At 40.3% G+C, this 18,661-nt stretch overlaps 1 protein-coding gene across 1 annotated transcript in view; it reads left to right on the top strand.

The window, feature by feature from the left end:
- zmat4a (zinc finger, matrin-type 4a) overlaps window positions 1-18,661 on the top strand; it is a 109,989-nt gene that overhangs the window by 55,701 nt on the left and 35,627 nt on the right. The window lies entirely within an intron of this gene.

Here is an 18,661-nt window from a genome sequence, read left to right as displayed (position 1 = left end):
AAGAAGCCCAGCACAAACAGGTGACTCCAAGAAATCCACTGAAATGTTTCTGCATGGATCATTATACAAGACACAGCCTCTCATGAGCTGAAAGATGGAAAAGACAAAAAGTAATTTGTTCTTTCATGAATAAGTAGATAAGAGGCCCAGGCCTGTTCACATGGAAATACTCTGTTGCTTATAGTTGAAGACTTTCATCGCTCTTGTATGAAAGAATGAAAATTTCTCTTTTTAACAACAAGACTAAAGAACTGCACTGAACTCTGCATAATCCCATGGGGCTGTATGTGAGGAAGCATCCGTCGGAGGCAGCTGCTGTGGACTTTCTCTACAGTTTCTCCATCCTGCCTCGTAAAAATAATAGATAAGGGTCGATTGATCCTATTTGGGAATAAAGGGGGCATTGGTGACGTTTCTATCACACTTAAACAAATTTAAAGAATTCAAACATTGCAAAATGAAAAGAGGTACCATACATGTAGGGCACAACCAATTATGTCATCTTGGATAGACAACAAGATTTGAGCAGCACATCAAGGCCTGTACTAATATCTGTACCGAAAGTGCCGGCTGTTACATTCGGCCTCACCTGAATGTTCCAGAGATTTCTATGTTGTTGTGAATGTGTCTGACCTGAAAATCTCTTGCTTCATTGTTCATGTGTGAAAGACAAGCCCCAGAGAAGGACCCCGTTGTGAAGACATTCCCTGGAGTTCCAATCTGAATACGGATTACGGCAAATAGGTTGCAGCCATGTTGGCAACATTGCAGTAGGTTTGGGGAAGTCGAGCTTTAGGCGAACATTCTGATGTACAGCACGGTTACTGTTAATTCAGGACCAAGACTGTCCTCCTAGAATGAAGAGATCAACAAGACAATCTGAAAGAACTGCCTGCTTCCAACATTAACCTAATGCACCTACGATTGCTGTGAGCATGTGAAAGAGCATGAGGGATTGATTCCATTCATTTGCTTATTCTTCCCTCAGAACTTCAACTCTAGAGACTAAAAGTGTGAAATTGTATTTATGGTTTGTCATTACTCTAAACCATATTGAATACAGACTTAAGAACCACGCAGCAATAGTCAGCAAAGCAAAAAGCTGCCTCCCACATTTGTCAGCATCATCACCAGTTGAAAGCAAACAGGTCTGCTGTTGTAACATTTTTATTTTCAAGACAGAATATTAAACATAAAAACATGAAAGTCATGAATCATGAACAAATGGACATTGTGTGCAGACTTACAGCTGCATATGCATGTGATTACCATGTTTGCCCCCCCATAGACAGTTAGTGCAGCTAATGAGCGGATTAATTGGCACATGATGGGTGGATATGCTCCATTGAACCTGTCTAACAGCTAAAGAGAACCATCTCAAGGGTTATACCTGAAATCTACCATTTCTAAGCCTTAATTTGACACCATTTCTGCCGTATAATCCTTCAGAAATATTTTCTGAACAAACCTTCTGTTATCTTCACATTAAATGTTGCTCTTGCTAATCAATGCACAATTTAGTACTTTGTGAAGCAGAAGTGATGTAGAAGTCCTATATATATGTTCATGTATGCAGACTTGTGCAGTTGGTTGGCTGGTTCTGGTGTTTGCATGTCAGTTTATTTAACTGCCAGTTTCCATTAAATCAGTCCCACAGCCATGCCACTGGTTCCTGGCGGAGAGACGGTGCAGTTGCGCTGGACGTGGCACAGGTGTCCCACACCGCCTTGACTGAACAGGAAGTGACTGCAGTCTTATGCTTCATTGCCTCGACCTTCTCCTTGAGCGATGTCCAACAGATTGCACACTTGCCGCATGCTCACTTGCCGCACACATGCATATGGCAAGTACACACATTTATTATAGCATGAGCATATGCACACTAAATCTGCGGTATGGCCAGGGAGCAACACAAGAAGAAAGAAGAGCCTCTGGTGGTTTAAGTTCCAAGATTGATCACATGCAGATGGCCCAAACTCTGCTCTGTTGGAGGACTAAAAGCCTGATGACACGCAGGAAAAAGGATATTGACAAGGATATTGTTGTTTATTGATCATTCTGAGGGATTGTGTGGTCATACTGTAGAAAGTACTAACTGTTTTACATGTCAAATGCATTTATCTCAACACTTAGGGTAAAACTGTAAAATAAAGTTAAATACGAAGTTGATACTGATACAGCAAAGGGAATAAATTGGTAAAATATACGCAAATGTCTGCAGACACTAGAAACGAATTTCAACGAATACATACAAATAGAAAGACATTATTAATAATTATTAATGCAGTTGGGTCTACAGATGACCATACTTTGCAAAAAATGTCCAGCCATGCATTGTAGAATCCATTACTCACACATGCCCTTAAATGATGTGCAGAATGTGCATATTAGCATATTTGCATTAGCATTAATTCACCACATTTTTACAGCAGATGGAGGCCCCACATGTTCAGAGTCACACTCTGTTTCAATTGTCTGTTTCTAATCTTAAGCCAGGTGGCTCCAAATGATGTACATTAATAAGAACAGAAAAAGAGGAAAAGGGGAAATTGGATACAAATCTTTGATATGTTTCTAATTTAAATTAAATACTAAACATTTTCTTATTCAGTCAACACTCATTACTTAATTTGGTTTTAAATAGCCACGGTACAGCTGAGGCTGATGTTAGTGTTGTGATATTCTATTGTGCTGTGATCAGGCTCCAGTTCACAGATCAGATGAGGTCCTCTCCTCCTGCTCGCTCTGTGCAGTTCAGTGCAGCATTGGTGTTTCAGTCCGAACTCCTCCAGTGTCCAAGAGAGAAGTAACCGAGTCTGAGCCAAACCCAACCCGAAACCCATTTAGGCCTGATCTACTAAGATCCCAGATAAAGAGTGCTTCATTGTGTGTGTATTATAACAGATTGCAAGTTTTGTTGGTGGGCGTTTTGTGGGTGATCTACTAAAAATAGTTACGTAAATGATAACAGGTGCAAACATGGTAAAGGTAGTATTTAAATGAGTGTTTTGCGTTCCCACCATGGAGAATTAAGCAGATCAAGACGCAAGTGTAAAGGTCAATTTAATGCCTTGGAATATGAGTTGTTAGTGGAAGAGGCAAACAAACATGTGGTTGAGCTACAACAAAAAAATACTAATATAACTCAAAGAAACACGATATGGGAGAGTATCTGGGAGAAAGTAAATCCTGTGGGAAAAACAAAAAACAATGAAATTAAGAGAAGGTGGCAGGACATAAGGAGAAGAACAGAAGAAAAAAACGGCCGTGACAAAACCTCGGCAAATAAAACAGGTGGTGGGGGGGTGGAAGAGATGCCTCTGACAAATATTGAGCAGCAGGTGCAGTTCACTTTCTGTGGCATTAGCGTTCAGGTACGACACTCTGGCCATATAGGGTACAGCAGGCAGCTGTATCTGGGTGTATCTGGTGTGGCGATCAGTGCCCTGGCAGTACAGGCAGTGGTGATCTCCCTCAATACAAGCGGCCCCACAACGGCGCAGCTGGGGAATGGAGAGGGAGGAGAGCACACCAAAGGCTTTGTTAATCACATTGATTGTGCTAAATTAAAGTATTTGCATCTACCGGATATTGCATATTCATCAAGGCAAATGTTATTCTACACACAATCCTCAGTGCGCACTGTTAGTAGATCAGCTTTAATGTTTTTATGCGGGTCAAATCAAGTTTCCACACTTTTATACACGGGCAAACCTTTAGTGGATCTGGCCCTTAATGTAACTGTTTAATTGAATTCCTGTTCCCCTATCATGCAGTTGTTGTTACCAAGGTAGCTGGTTGCCTGTTTACCCCATATACCGCATGAAGATCGTCGACAAATCTTCACATCTTCCCCACTATCTAGAAATGAAGCTAAAATAACTCACATACGACATATCCCACATTATAATCAAACCTACCAGAAAAAATAACACTTGAGCAAACGTCAGTGTGATAAGAACTACCTAAAATGAAGAAAACCATCTGTGAAAGAAACGTACTTAGAAACTCTGCTAACATGGACTAGTTGAGATTTATAACCTAAACGAAAGTCAGCTACTAGGTGGCGATCAAGGCACTTAGGTTTCACTTTTAGGGAGCTGTCATGTCGTCCGTCTTTGTATAGAGACAACCAACCCGAACATTATTTCTACCTTTTAACCCAGCCCCCACAATTTCCTTTCCACGTTTTTTATCTACAACTCTTTATTCACCATCATGCCCAAATGTCACATTTCTACACAAATGATTTTCTAATGTAGATAAGCGAGGCTCATAGTCTGATGATTATCTAACTCTGAAACGAAAATGCAATAATTTCTGTTCTTACTAGATTTTTGCAGTTGCCTAGTGATGCAGTTATAATCAATAGCCTCTGTTGCTATTGACCTGTTTGTTGACTCTGGGTTCATCAGTTATTCAGTATGCGCTGACTTTCTAGACTACAACAATCTAAGTATGTTGATACAAAGAGTTATGGGCATCTCATCTTGTTGGTTTTAAACTTCATTGTGATCTTTTCCAAGCTTAATGCTAACTTATGTGTTTTCAGTGCAGCTCTATTCATCATCGCAGGCTGTAGCTTTGTTCTTAAGTTAAAACCACAGTCCAACACAGCCAACAGGATAAAGGTCTTCACTGAAATCGATTCAATTGTTCTGCAGCAGTTCAACCTTTTGAGTGTTCATGAAATTAAAAGTTTGTTCTGAGCTCTCATTTCTACTGCTTTTATTTGTGCGTCCACAGCTGCTCAATGCTGCATTTTTATCCACTTTTTTAAAGAGAAAAACACTTGACCTCATCGGTGCTATGAGCCATTTGAAGAAGAGCAGATAAATATCACTGAAAGCTTTCACACAGAGTATAGCACACAATGCTGGATATTAAGGGACCTAGAGTGTTACATATTCTATCAAATGTTTCCCTGAGAACTGCAGTGTCAATCTTCTGCTGCTTGAAAAATGAACTGAGGAGAGGATGATGCCTCAACGTCTCCCTAACTGTATTTTGCAGACCCCTGCAGTGTAGAGCCGCAACATCACTCATCTATTTTTTCTTACAAAAGCACTTTCACAATTTAAATGTCCTCTGGGCTTCTCTGTGAAGAGTTATACGGATAAAGGCGAATTGTGAGAGACGTGGGCTATTATTCCGAAGCAGGGTCCCAGATTTAGTGAAAAAACACCCCCACCTCTCATAATGCCAAGGCCAGCGAAATGAAGGCGGGAGGCCAGAGGTACAGTGCGTATCTGAGGGTAATGATGCGTTTGAAAAGGGAACCCCTGCAAAAGATCCAAAACGATGGCCGAGACAGAAAGAGACCTTTCCAGCCCGTTGTAAATGTGCAAACAGCTGACACATGTTCCCTTTGGTTAGCCTGGAACTGCTTCCAATCCACACACCACACTGCGCTGTATGTCTCCCCTGTGCAAAGTAAGAATAGTCCAATTTGAGTGTTCTGCAATCACTGACTCTAACAGGGGACCTTTTACAAAAATGTATGTGAGATCAAAGAGCTTGAGGAGGATGTTTTGGATCAAAGGATCTGCTCAAATCTCGAATCAGATCCAAGAACGGATCAGACAAAAAACTGATCAAATACAAATTCTCTAATTCAACGATAATGCAGTCTTGGACTGTCAAAGCAAACCATCTGAAAAATGCGGTGTTTTGTGAATGGTGTTTTTCCACCAAACAATTTCAAAATAAGGAGGGAAGAAAAAAATCTAAGCTTTGCAAATATTTCTAATAAAAGGTTGGGTCAGAATTTTAAGGGTTAATTTACGTGATGTAGATGACAGTGCTTTCTTACCTTGTATCCCAGGATTTAATTTGATTACATTCCTGGAGTTTGATGTGTTGCTTTCGACAATTGCTTATCAATCCCAGATGATCTCTGGCCTGATTCTTTCATTTTATATGCCTCATCATCAAGGTGAGGAGTGACTCCGACAATGGAAAACCAATTTGAACGTATATGTCAGCTTTATAATGTTCATAAAAAGCGCTGAGCAGGCAACCATCACAGCTGTACGTTTCGCTGAGTTGCCGTAACTGATCAGAATATCCTCCGAGTCCCTCAGAAGGGTCATCCACAGCGTGAACCTGCTGTTCACAATTATTATGTTACACTGTGAAAGCGGAGATAAGCCTGTGCACGGAAAGTTTAACCTTGTGAAATGACAAAGAGAAGTCGGCAGATGGGATTTTTTCCCATGAGGCTTTGTTCTATCATTGTCCCAACACACATGCAGTAAACTCTTGAAAATGCACTAATATGTGTTGCATGTCCCAACATGGTGGATGTGAGTTTAGACTCCATCAAACCAGCATTAAAAAAAGAGCAGACATATACTGTATAGTCAATTCATTGTAATTTATTTCCCAAGGCTTTAGCAAACCAACACGTGCGTGGACCAATAGCAAACCGTCTCGCCTGTGCTGCCCTTGGAGGGAATGAAGAAGATGTTATTGTAGAATTTTTGCTGTACTGCACCATCCACTTGTTATTTTTATTACAGAGTATAAACATTTCCACAAATGAGGGATGATTTAATTGAGACTAGACTCAGTGCGGGCAAGTCTGATTCACAGTGGTGTGTCTAAAGTAAAACAAGGAATAATACTTTCATCTAGCAGTGTCAGTGGGATGTTATGTGACCTGAGATAATTAAGAAAGTCGGAAATAGTATACAGTGTTTATAGAAGAACTTGTGTTTTGCCTACTAATTGAGACAAGCAAGTAAAGACCAGCTGCTGGACTCAGTCCACAGAACCCTGAAGCTGCACAACTGCTGCTGTACAAGGAGCTGTCCATCTGTTTATTCAAAGTTCAATGAAGGTCGACTCGCAGAAACCCAAACTGGACAATCACTTGTTTTTGCCTCTGTCGAGCATAACCAAACTTTTTAACCACTGTTAATAATACTTATATTTATGAGTCCCAGCCACCAGTGCTACATAGCGCTTGTAGCCTTTTATTCAAAGTTGAATCATGTTGAACATATCACATTTCCAAATCGAACAAAATTTGACACTACACTTCATTGGACCCTTAAGAGTTCACATATCAAGTATGAAGCAGATAAGATGTACAGTTCTTGAGATATACAAGTCCCATCACAGACAGAAAGAGATTTCTAGAATGTATAGATAGATGCTAGTTTGTCTGATTTGTTTTGTAGGAGAAATATAGTCAAACAATATAATTTAGGATAACAATTAATTGAAAAACATATCAATCCACCAGAGTTTAAAGACAGACGACCTTATTCAACCCCACAGGCTTACACAGCTCCGGGAAAATTGGTGAATGCAATGTCCAAAAAAATTCATGTAAGTCATTCAAGAACGGTTGTTTGCATGCAAGACCAGAGCCGTGGAGGGATTAACATTTTTCTTTTAGAATATGTCAACCTTAACTATAGGTAAATGGACCAACTGATTTGGATCATCTCACTTGTGAAACACTTTCCAGTAAAGTCCAGTCAGGGTTTGTTCTCTATCCCTGTTTGTACCTTCTGCTGTTCATTGGGAAGGCTGCTTTGTTTTGTGTCTGGCTGAAGCAGCAGCAGTAACCACTGTGTCAGCCCAGCTTAGTGCTCCCATGAATGCTCCGCTTGGCAGCAATACATTGCATTGTCCGCCGCTGTGTTTGGAGCTAGTGCCTTTTTTTCCTTTTTTTTTGTAGGGATGCCCTTGCACTTGGCTGTCCTATTTCTCCTCTGTATGCCTTAGGGGAGATGCTGTGATGAGCAGTGAGTGTTCCCTGACCTCCAGATTTAGCCCAGGCATCAAACGGTGCTAAATTAAGCCAGGATCAAGACAACCCAGGCCAGACTAGCTGCAGCCCAAAGCTTCTACCTTAAGAAAAGGTGCAGCGTATTGAGTGCAGCTCGAGGAAAAAGCTGTCGTATCGTAGATGCAGTCTCTGAAAATCATGCAGGTTGGCACCTTGGCATTTGTGATGCAGGGACCAAAGACAACAACAACAGTAGGACACCACAAAGCCTGTCTATGTCAATAATATAAGCAGGCTTGGACATACTGCTTCTCTTAAACTGAGAAGGAAAATGTACAGCACAGCGCTGATAGCAAAGAGAATTTACTGCTAGCAAATCAAAAAGATTATTTTATGCCTTACATGAATGGAAAGGAGGCAGCCCCCCCCCCCCTCTATCTCTCTCTGCCACCATCAGTTACATATTCACAGAAGTGCAGCACAGCAGCACATTCTGCCAATGCAGAACTCCAATTATTTCACACTGTTGGGTTGAGATTGCATGCAAAAAGTGAAGCCCACCAAACTATGACTGCTGGAATGTCCCAGAGGTTGGATGCATTTTGATCCACATGACTCATGGGTGCTGAGACCCACCCTCACAACCCCCACACCACCAGTGATATATATATTTAAAACTATGTTGAGCTTCTCAAAAGTTCGTCCACATTCCTAAACTCATACATAGTCCTTTCACATTAGTCTACATCCACCATATATCTAAAATGCCACACAAGGCAAGTCCGTATATGACACCGTGGTTTTCAATCTGGCAACATACACACCTACCTACCGCTACATTAATTACATTTCCCTGCAATTAGCTCCTTGTTTATCCAGTTAAATTAACCATGAAATTATGGATCCTTCCCAGTTCAAGGTGGCATCTCATCTCCTGGTGTATTTTGGTCTCTTCCTGAATATATATCTGCTCATTATGACTGTGAAATCCTGCAAACGAGATGGAACAGGGGCTCTGCTGCTCTGAGAGCTGAGAGAACGATGTGTGTAGTGTGGAGCCAGAGTTAGTGAAGGACAAGGCCAAGGGCGGGAGGAGGGGCTGTGAGTGTGTGTGTGTGTGTGTGTGTGTCGGAATGAGTCAGTGCACAGCAGTGTTCCTCTGTTATCACACACTGTGGGAGGAAGAGTTGTGTCTCTCTCTTTTCCCTTGGTCACACACACACACACACACACACACACACACACACACACACACACACACACACACACACACACACAGTTTGATCTCTACTAGATTAATGCTCACTGCAAATAACAATCAGTAAAGGGTCCAATTTGAAAACATGAGCCCCCCCGCTGGTTGAACATGCCCATGCTTGTACTGGTTTTGTTTATGATCGGATTTATTCCTCAAATGTATTCATTAAATCAATTGTGTGATGTGGGGGCTGTGGCTCCAGATGTGGGTTGTGTACTTTGCAGAAGTCCAATGGTTTGATTTATGTGTGATTAAAAAGAAAGAATATTCTCTGACTGACAGATATTGTGTCCTACTGTCAGGTTTGCTAGAGAAGCAAAATCATTTTGTCAACCTTTTAAGAAATCATTCTGATCAGTCAGGTCATATTCTATGAAAGCAGAGGTATGCTGGATGAAATGACAATGACCTTGTGATGTAGAGGTGTCCTCACAATGTTAAATGTTACTTAGTTACTGTGATGATTCTCACTGGAAGGACAATGTCAGCCGTCATAATGAATTTTATCCTACTCACAGTGACTTGTAAAGAAAAGATGTGAAAGCATAACACAATCATCTTAATTGGAACCGGTTGTTTGACGTCAGTGGACTCACATTAGCTTGTGTATGAATTCTTGGCACCGTGGTGAAGACAGTGAGGCTTTGTATTTGCCCAATTATTCCCAGAACATTGAAAAACATTATAATTTTCAACTGTATGACTGAACAAGCATGCTATTATTGATCATAAGTCATTACGTCACTCATTAACCACTTAAGATGCAGTGTACTGTGCTACGTGAAAGTGATTTTTCTGTCTTCAAATCTGAGTAGTACACTTGCATGGCTGAGCAACCATGAATAAGAACAGCTGTCATATGGTTTGACTGATATTTATTCTTAATCAAAATTGCAATTAGATTGTATTATAAACCCGATAAAGATGGATAAATGGAAAGAGGGTATAGACGAGTGACACACAATCAAAGGAGAAATGGTTGTGTTCGTGCTTCTCTCTAGAAACGAGGCTGATGGGAGTAAAACCAAAAGAGCAACTAAAATGTTGGAAATGGTGAAAGTAGAATGTAAACTAAATTTACATTAATCATATATTGATCCATTGTTATGGTGAAAATTAAAGATCAGTGCAGTCTCAATTACATCCAAAGGTCAAACTTACTGCACCCAACAGTCATAAGACTTTGACATTTGTTATTTTTATGAATATTTGAAAACCAGCATTTTTTCAGTTTTATAATCGCGCAAGCTGAGGACTTGTGGGCAATGACAAGTGTTTTGGTGACACGTCAACTAGACTGTGCTTATGGTCTTCAATTTTTGCTCTCTGGTTGTGTCCTCTTCTCCTACACTGGTTTCCTTGAAGAGAGTGACAGCAATTTTATTCTTTGATGGATGTGTGGTTGGAATGGGTGAGGCAGGGTGAAGGAGATACAGTATATTGGAAGGCTGTGTGAGACATCTTGAGACTTGGGGGTAACAATTGCTCGTGTTACTCTATAAGCGTTGGGATATTGTTGCACCTTCTGGTCTCCTTGATGCTTAAAATCTACATTAAATTATTCTGCATAAGGCATCAGCTGCTGCGTGAGAACTCCTTTCACCAGCTTCCAGAACACTTCCATCACAAATTGGTGTCATGAACAGGAACACAGCAAAGATACGGTAAGTTGCAAATATGCAAATTATTCTTTGATTTTGCCATACGACTGGCCTCACGCCAAACCCCCTGTGTAAGAGTCAAATCCCAATTGGTCTATCGGAATCATAACTGAATGAGCAGAAATGAAAGGAAGTGAACTGAGCTGTTGTGAAAATTGGATTTTGTATATTTATAATGCCATAATGCGCTTTACTTGTGTCTGTACTAAATGTGTTTACCAGTGATTAGTTGGTTTCTGGGGCGACTTCGGATCGTGCCCTACAAAGGCAATATCCGCCACCTGGTTGCATCCTGACCTTGGTGTCATTGGCAGGTAGGCGTGGAGTCTGTGTCCGTTGGGAAAGATTAGAGAAAGACTGTGGTGTGTTTGTTGAACTCCACAGCCCCCAAAACGAGGGGTTACTTTTCTGGGGGGACTTCGAGTTGCGCCCGGCACAGTCGATCGCAGCCACATGGTTCCACCTTAGGGAAGAGCTCCCCTGGTCGCAAGCTGACCTTGGTGTAATCAGCAGTTTAGAAGGGAGTTTGTGTCCGTTGGGAAAAAAGGTTCTGTGTGCTTATGTGGCAGAAGCCGAGGTGCTGTTTTGAAGTGTACACTAATTGGATTAAATAATTTGATTGTTTTGCTCAAAATAGTTCAAGAGTTTGCCACCACTGATGTAGTAAAGCGGGATGTAAATGTGGAAGCTCTGATGCTGCAGCAGGGTTTAAAAAATTAATAAATGAGTAAATGTTTTTTTATTTTTCAAATTGTAAAAATACCACCAAGGGAAATAATCAGTCTAAAGCCACAGTTAAAGCCAAACTGTGGAACAATTTGTTAAACAATTAAATCAGTCCACCGGTGATAAACTGGCAAAACAAGGTGCCTGGTCCGAAGCAATGATTTGCGCGAGAATGCCATGAGAGTCATAGGCAGATCAAAAGATTGACTAACAGCATGTTATGCCCTATAACTGCATTCATGTGTGAGTGGACTGATGGTGAATGGCCAGTGGCTGGGTCATTTGCCCCAGAAAGTAAAAACTAAAAAAAGTGATTGATCAAAATCACAGGAGATTGAAGATGCTGGAGCAGATAAAGCTTTATGCTCCGATATCTGCAAATATCAGTGATAAAATGTTTGTGATAAATGCTGATGAATAAATGTACAAAAGTTTCAAATGAAATCATGGATACAAAAGTAGCAATACTTTTTTTACATATGCCTACAAGATGAATGTGCTTAATATGAGGTAAAGTATGAATGTGCATGTGCTGACATTCCTATATGTGATCACTGTTAGAACAAAGACGACACTATGGTTAAAATAATAATCATCAGATGTTGACATCATGTCAGAGATGACAGGAGGAGTTATTGAATGAAAACTTTGAACTGAGCCATCTTATTGTTGTTTTTTTAAAAGCTGACTTTTCAGAATGAAACTGAGGAATGTTGTCTGAGACTGAGGAGATTAGATAAAGAAAAGATGGATAAAGTTATGTTTTGGAAGAAGAAAGATTGGTGCAAGATCTGTCAATCCAGAATCTTTCAGTGTAAGTTGATGTGGCATCTTTCTCATTGATGGATGATGTATTTTCAAACTCAAGTGGAAAAAGTAAGAATAGGGAAGAAGATGAAAAAGAAGGTTTGCATATGTTTTCAATGAGATAGAACAAAAATAAATAAAGAAATAAGGCAGTTTGCTTGCCACAAACTGAATTCAATAAAACAACAATACAATAATAAAATAGAATAAAATAAATAAATAAAACATACAATGTTAAATTTAAGTATCAATCGTATGGGTGATTTGGTTAACTGAATTTGAGATTGGGAATATTCAGACTTTAAATCTGTGGATTGAACAACTGGAAATATATTGCAGATAAAACAACATCATTTTTAAATCAATCTCACAATTGAATTTTACTCAATCACTTAAGTTATCAACAAAAATCCTGAAGTTTGGTTAACTGATCAATTCATATATAATCATTTTAAAAATGCGTAGTTTTACTGTGCTTTCTACAAAATAGATACGATTCTAATTCCACATTTATCTTACATCATCTGAGATAGTCCCAAAATGAATAGTGTGCTGCAACTCACCTTATCTTTTCGCTCTTGTGATATGCTTCAGTACCCTTCCATGCATGACTGTAAATATGGCAAAGCAAAAGAGGAATGGCCTTGTTTTTGCTGTTCGATGCAATGATGGGCTGAGCTATGACTGTTTGGGTTTAAACATACAGTCTGCTGTTGTTTCTTGTCCCTCAGCTGTATAATCACATAGTCTCACAAAGTAGCCATATAAAGGAGAAATCTTGTTCAGTCTTGAGGCCAATTTATGCTTGAGCGTTGGACAGCTTTTCGTACACCTCTGATTTTTCTAACTCTCCGTGTTGTGTCGGAGAGCCCACGGACAGCTCTTGGCTGTGATTGGTCCGCGAACGACATCATTTCCGTATGACGTCATTTCAGTACGACGTGATTTCTGTTCGACGTCATTTCCGGACCTGTAACTTCCTGATTCACAATAAACACATACACAACTACGATTCTACGATTTATGTGACGTGTGTTAAGCTAGCGGAGTTGTCCGGCTGACGGTGGCTCGTTAGAGCACTGACGGCATGTGTGCACGGTCACAGACGGTTATAACGAGCTTTCAAAACGGCGCTAGCAGGCTAGGCTAGCGGGCTAGCAACCATGCTAACTGCGGTGGTAACAGTGCAAGAACCCGCCGTCACGACTTTAATTCCACTTCTATCATGACACTGTTTCTATAATACCGTCAGGTTAGAAGCAAACACTGGGTAGCAGTTAGTGCCGGGAGTCCCTGCTGACTGTGTGTGAAAGCTGGGGGGGAGCTAGCTAGGTCCGTGTCGCCTCAAGCAGATTCAAGCTGTGGAATCAGCAACACAGACCGGGGAACCGCTGCGCTAAGAAACGATAACATCAGCATCTTGACCCGCTGGGTGTCACTTTATTTAGTTCTGTTAGTTGCCATGGTTCAGTGTGTGGGAGGCAGGCTGACAGAGAAATATAAACACAAGTGGACTTCTTCTTCCGGTAATTGGGGTAGGCTTCTCTGAGACGTACAGTGGTCGAAGAAGTAAATATCAAAAAGACTCTTTGCCCACCGTCGAGCCCTCTCCGAGAAACGGATTACGTAGAAGTATATAAGAGCCTTTATCCCAGTATAGTAACCTGTGTTACTGGAATCAAATATCTCCTCACACCAAATATAAAGCACTTGATACAGAACAGGCACAGTGTTGTGTACAGTTCTTTTGGCTTCACTGAGTGAATCAACAGCGATTACATCTTATTCCATACTCTTTCTGTGGATGGTACAGTGAGCCAGTCTATTAGTTTTAATGCAACCTTAATAACACATTAACCAAGTGTACAAACCTGTTTCAACATCCTCTGCCCTCCACTTTTTGAGGGAGCTAGGTGTTTGATTACTCTGAATAAGGAACCTCACACACTGGGACCTTAATTCTCTTGGGACTACCTTTGTATGAGCTAAACATGTCCCTATTTATCATGACAAACAACAGCACTGTGATATGGAGTTAGGGTGATTTCTCCCCAAGCTTCTGCTCTGAGTCCAACCCAGTTCGCAGGTCGGTCATTAAACCATTATTTAGTTTAATCACAGCCTCATTAGTGTTAATTAGTGTTAATTGAAATATGTCCTGGGTACAAACACGGGGTCCAGGTGAAAAATAACATGACCCCACCGGTGGTATTGCTTGGGTACCTAATGGTATGGAAACAAATGGTGGGGTTGTTTGTCTGATGAAGGTGAACTAAAGATGTCCCCAATGCTAATGGTGTTTCAGACCGATGAGACTGAACATGAGCTGTCTGCACCCAACGTGACAGTACACAAATGGGAACAAACAAAAATATTATGAATCATGTCACACACTGTTCAGTCTGGGCTCACAGCTCAGTCAACATTGCTTTGATCCAGTTTATCAAAGCATAAACAATGCTGCCGGCTTTTTCCAGTTTTCTAGTCCCAGCAGATCAGTATTAACTTAACATCATAGTGATTTCATGCCTTTCTGCATGGCTCTATGGTTTAAACTGTTTTGGTCCGCTGCTTGGCTATCTCGGTGTACCAGAGCAGTGTCTTGTTGTTTCATGCTGTTATGTGGAAAGTAACAGGGCTGGTTGGGCAGTTTTACCGATATATGTTCTGATTTTGGACTCATACTAAAGAAAGAGGTGTGCTGGGTCGTTAAAAGAAAATATGTTAAATCGACGTGTGCTTTTTCTTAGTTAGAATTAAAGGGGAATGTTCAAACAGGTTAAAAAACATCTTTCAACCACAGCCATTAACGCTCAATAAAGCAACCTTTTTTTACTAATCAAACCAATAAAATGTATTAGAATGAACTTTTGAGATGCCGTAAAACAGATTTTGCTTCCTTTGAGCAGACTTTTTTACCTATATACCTATTTTCAATTTGAATGCTTAGCTAAGCAAACTGATTTCTCGCTGTCGAGTGATATTGGACCTCTCATCTAACTGTTTGTAAGTAGTAAGGCTGTTGTGTCTAAATTTTAGCATTCAGTCAGAGGATCAGGGCTGTTTGCTTTAGTACCAGAGTACACTTTTGATGAAAGTTCACGCTCTGTTCCTACAGTGGTAGGTTAACCTACATTTTACAATAAAAACGGACCACATGATCAAATGAAAGGCTGACCTGATCAATAGTTTTATTATTTTGAGAATAGTTTGTAGCAAATACCCAATCTTGTAGTAGATGGCACCAGATGTAGTTGTTTGTAATTCGTGAGGCATTAAGCAATGAGGGTGAATGAGTGCAAGGAGTGCAGGTCAAACACATCTAATAGGCAGACTATGAAAATATAGTGGAGCAAGCTTTCATTGTGAGGTGGTAAGAGAAAGGCAAAAAATAGTTATTTAATATGACAGTTAAAATGTTTTTTTCTATGATTGCTGCAAGGGAATAAATTCAGGTCAGCAAAAACTGCAGCTTCTGTTTACTCTTTGACAACATGATACAGTTTTATTTCTGATTAAAAAAAAGCTATTGGTTATGATGAACAAAAACACATTTAATCAAAAGACCATACCATGTCAATACAAATCAAGTTTTAAATGGACTTCTTCTCCTGAAAGATAGGTAGTCACTGAAATCAATGCATAGACAGCAGTGGTTTGGTTACTCTGGCATCATGCATAGATTTGTAATTAGTGCAATTATTGACAATGAGATGAACACATTTAGATTTGCCTACCCACTCTAAGTTAATAATGAACTTGCTCCTCTAGTAAGGAAAAGAACATACTCAGTGCAGACCACATGGTAATGCAGTGAGTCCTTCTGCTGGCTAATTGAATTGACTGAGTGCTGCTGGGACTAATTGAGAACAGTTGAAATCACCTATTGGTTCCTTTGAGCAGAGTAGAAAGCAAATGGTGTTTAAAAGACTCTGAAATAAAGTCAGTGTAAAGTGGCAGCTGTTGTGTCCCGGCTCACTTCCAGCATTCTTGATGAGCAGCAGTGTTAAGATTACCTAAACAACACATTTGCATTTGTAATCAGTTTGGCTATGTTCCAAATTATTTTTGATTGTAAAGACAGATACATATGTTAACATGCAGTTATATAATCAAGCTTGATTTCATTAAAGTTCAATCTAAGCAACATAATCCCAGCCAACTGCATCTGTTCTCTATGAAGGATATAATTACCAGCTTTTTTCACTATCCTTTTCCAGATGATTCTCAACTCAATGCAAGTTAATTATTAAAATGCTGAAACTAATGATCCATATAATTTTGTGTTTGTCTGGTATCAGACATTTGGATTATTTCTCTATGCACCATGGGTATCTGTACTAAAGTCCCTGGCAAGCTCTTCAACTGTTATGACTTTGGAATGAAAAAAAAACCCAAACACACTCTGTCAACCTTGTGGCAAGAGGAAACATAAATTGATTGTTTAGGTAATGTACGTGCTCTGGGGATTACCATGCATGTCTATGACATTTCGTATTCATTACTTATTGATATATTTTAGTGGCTGTGGATGAGGAGGTGTGGGCATGGAGGAGGCTCGGTGAGAGCAGCTCCACCTGTACCAGAGGATTCATCCGCTCAGCTGAGTTATTTGATTGATCCTCGTGTTCAAAAGGCAGCAGCAGAGCTGCCACAGAGAGAAACACAGGAAGGTGCATGAAGAAAGAGACTGAGAGAGACTGGGCTGAGCTGCAAAGCCTAGAGGCCAGCAGAGAGTGTTGGCAAGTTTATGTTTAGTGTTTGTGAAATGTATGTTTGGTCCATTTCAAATAAAATACTGAAAAGCAACATGTTGGTCTCTGGCTGTGTGTGGGAACCCCGGTGGCATCGACATGGCCACAGGTGGGTAGACAGTCGACCGGTTGTTCGATCCCAGTCTTCCCCATCTGCATGTTGAAGTGTCCTTGGGCAAGAAACTGGAACCCAAATTGCCCCTCTAGCAGCAGATGTACCATCATTAGCATTTGTTCTAAGAAGGCTGTAATTAGAACAGTGCTAAAGGCTGCTTCACTACACAATACGGAACATTCAAGGCAACTTTGCCAATTCCAAATATTCACACTGTTGTATTTTCAAGATGAAACGAATTTGTTTTTGTGTACAGTCATGTATCAACTAAACTGCATCCATCTCCCTCTGAAAGATTGACAATAGAAGGTAGATAGTGTGTGATCACATGTCGGTTTTCATCTTCTTTCACCTTTGTAACAAAATTTCAGTTATTTCCAGATAGCATGAGGTTAGCTGCCTTCCATTAGTAATTGAATGCGCCTGTCCACAATAACACAGATAATTTGAAAGACAAACGTTTCCCCCTGTGTTTGGGGTTATTGATGACGATTTTAACACAGACCAAAAAATTATAAAAAACCACACAAATATCTTCCAGTCAAAAAAATACTGACACACGTAGAACACAAAGACGAAGATGTCAAGAGAGTTTGTGGCGATAAGAGCCGATGTCTCTGTGTGTCACACTGCTTCACCGCCCACCTGAATGAAATAGAGGATTTGTTGCTGTTGTGAACGTGTCTGTGTAGAGAAGCTCCCGCTGTGTTGTACATGTGTGAAAGGCAATCTGTGTAATCTGCGAGGCCAATTCCATTCGGGTATATATCCGTTTAAGATTCTATCATGCTGTGTTTACTCCAAAGGTGGAAGGTACTAGTAAGCTATACTTACCAGTATGAAGATTGGATATGTTGTTACCCCTGCATTAGATAAAGACTTATATATGTCTTTCCTCTGTTAATCCAGTCCTGTAAAGCAGTGTGTTTACACCTGTGGGTTTCATCAGAACACACATCACAGAACTGAAAATAAATGGTGAATATAATAATAAATATGAACACATTTTTACATTAAATCAACAATCGATCGTAGAGACTTGGTGCAAAACATCATTGTTAATCAGACAACAACAATCAGATATTTATATCTTAGCAAGTTATACATTTAATTTTTACTTCAATAATATTTCAAATGAACAGCAGAATCTGTCAACTCAAGCTCAAACATATTGGCATCTATAGTGTACAAAAAGCGACATCAGCAGAAACATAGCACAGAGTCATAAGTGTTAGTGAAGGAAATATCATGAAGGAGAATGGGCTCATTATCTAAGTTCATCTCAAGCTGAGGCAATTCAAATGAGAAGACACAAACTCATACATATTCGCTGTTCACTTACTTTATCTGGAAGAGTGCACCAGGCGGGGGAATAAACATTTGAATGAGGTCATTGCTTTCGATAAAAACAAGTAGCATCTTGCAGCGCTTGGTGGGCTGCTCCGTGTCCTCAGCATTCTCCGAGGATAATGGGTCGTGGTGCCGCCTGCACAGATGGAGGCCCAGGGAGCGGTCCACCATCAGCCGTGTTAGCTCAACTATCACCCCTCGAAATGCAGAGTTGACTCCATTTGCATCCCGCCAGGATCTGAAACACTT

The sequence above is a fragment of the Limanda limanda genome, chromosome 5 (assembly GCF_963576545.1).
Source record: "Limanda limanda chromosome 5, fLimLim1.1, whole genome shotgun sequence".
Lineage (NCBI taxonomy): Eukaryota > Metazoa > Chordata > Actinopteri > Pleuronectiformes > Pleuronectidae > Limanda > Limanda limanda.
This window is presented reverse-complemented; position numbering and strand designations above follow the sequence as displayed.